This window comes from Oncorhynchus nerka, linkage group LG26 (assembly GCF_034236695.1).
Source record: "Oncorhynchus nerka isolate Pitt River linkage group LG26, Oner_Uvic_2.0, whole genome shotgun sequence".
Classification (NCBI taxonomy): Eukaryota; Metazoa; Chordata; class Actinopteri; order Salmoniformes; family Salmonidae; genus Oncorhynchus; species Oncorhynchus nerka.
Genome location: NC_088421.1, coordinates 30137728 through 30139766, shown reverse-complemented (window position 1 = coordinate 30139766; position 2039 = coordinate 30137728).

Genomic DNA, 2039 nt, shown 5'->3' with positions numbered 1-2039 from the left:
TAGTGGTCTCTCTGTCCAGCATGGCTCATGAAGAGGGAGCAATATAGTGGTCTCTCTGTCCAGCATGACTCATGAAGAGGGAGCAATAGAGTGGTCTCTCTGTCCAGCATGACTCATGAAGAGGGAGTAATATAGTGGTCTCTCTGTCCAGCATGGCTCATGAAGAGGGAGTAATATAGTGGTCTCTCTGTCCAGCATGGCTCATGAAGAGGGAGTAATATAGTGGTCTCTCTATCCAGCATGACTCATGAAGAGGGAGTAATAGAGTGGTCTCTCTGTCCAACATGGCTCATGAAGGGGGAGTAATATAGTGGTCTCTGACCAGCTTGGCTCATGAAGAGTTAGTAATATAGTGGTCTCTCAATCCAGCATGGCTCATGAAGAGTTAGTAATATAGTGGTCTATCTGTCCAGCATGACTCATGAAGAGGGAGTAATATAGTGGTCTCTCTGTTCAGCATGGCTCATGAAGAGGGAGCAATATAGTGGTCTCTCTGTCCAGCATGACTCATGCAGAGGGAGCAATAGAGTGGTCTTTCTGTCTAGCATGGCTCATGCATGAAGAGGGAGTAATATAGTAGTCTCTTTCCAGCATGGCTCATGAAGAGGGAGTAATATAATGGTCTCTCTGTCCAGCATGGCTCATGAAGAGGGAGTAATATAGTGGTCTCTCTGTCCAGCATGGCTCACGAAGAGGGAGTAATATAGTGGTCTCTCAAGCCAGCATGACTCATGAAGAGGGAGTAATAGAGTGGTCTCTCTATCCAGCATGACTCATGAAGAGGGAGCAATAGAGTGGTCTCTCTATCCAGCATGACTTATGAAGAGGGAGTAATATAGTGGTCTCTCTGTCCAGCATGGCTCATGAAGAGGGAGTAATATAGTGGTCTCTCTGTCCAGCATGACTCATGAAGAAGGAGTAATATAGTGGTCTCTCTATCCAGCATGACTCATGAAGTGCGAGTAATATAGTGGTCTCTCTGTCCAGCATGACTCATGAAGAGGGAGCAATAGAGTGGTCTCTCTGTTCAGCATGGCTCATGAAGAGGGAGTAATATAGTGGTCTCTCTGTTCAGCATGGCTCATGAAGAGGGAGCAATATAGTGGTCTCTCTGTCCAGCATGACTCATGCAGAGGGAGCAATAGAGTGGTCGTTCTGTCTAGCATGGCTCATGCATGAAGAGGGAGTAATATAGTAGTCTCTGTCCAGCATGGCTCATGAAGAGGGAGTAATATAGTGGTCTCTCTATCCAGCATGGCTCACGAAGAGGGAGTAATATAGTGGTCTCTCTATCCAGCATGACTCATGAAGAGGGAGCAATAGAGTGGTCTCTCTGTCCAACATGGCTCATGAAGGGGGAGTAATATAGTGGTCTCTGACCAGCTTGGCTCATGAAGAGTTAGTAATATAGTGGTCTCTCAATCCAGCATGGCTCATGAAGAGTTAGTAATATAGTGGTCTATCTGTCCAGCATGACTCATGAAGAGGGAGTAATAGAGTGGTCTCTCTATCCAGCATGACTCATGAAGAGGGAGCAATAGAGTGGTCTCTCTATCCAGCATGACTTATGAAGAGGGAGTAATATCCAGCATGACTTATGAAGAGGGAGTCATAGTGGTCTCTGTCCAGCATGACTCATGAAGAGGGAGCAATAGAGTGGTCCCTCTGTCCAGCAGCATGACTCATGCAAGATGAAGGAGTAATATAGTGGTCTCTATCCAGCATGGCTCATGAAGAGGAGTAATATAGTGGTCTCTGTCCAGCATGGCTCATGAAGAGGAGTAATATAGTGAAGGAGTAACATAGTGGTCTCTGTCCAGCATGGCTCATGAAGAGGGAGTAATATAGTGGGTCTCTATCCAGCATGGCTCATGATGAAGAGTAATATAGTGGTCTCTCTGTTCAGCATGGCTCATGAAGAGGGAGCAATATAGTGGTCTCTGTCCAGCATGACTCATGAAGAGGGAGTAATAGTAGTGGTCTCTCTTGTCCAGCATGGCTCTCATGAAGAGGGAGTAATATAGTGGTCTCTCTGCTCG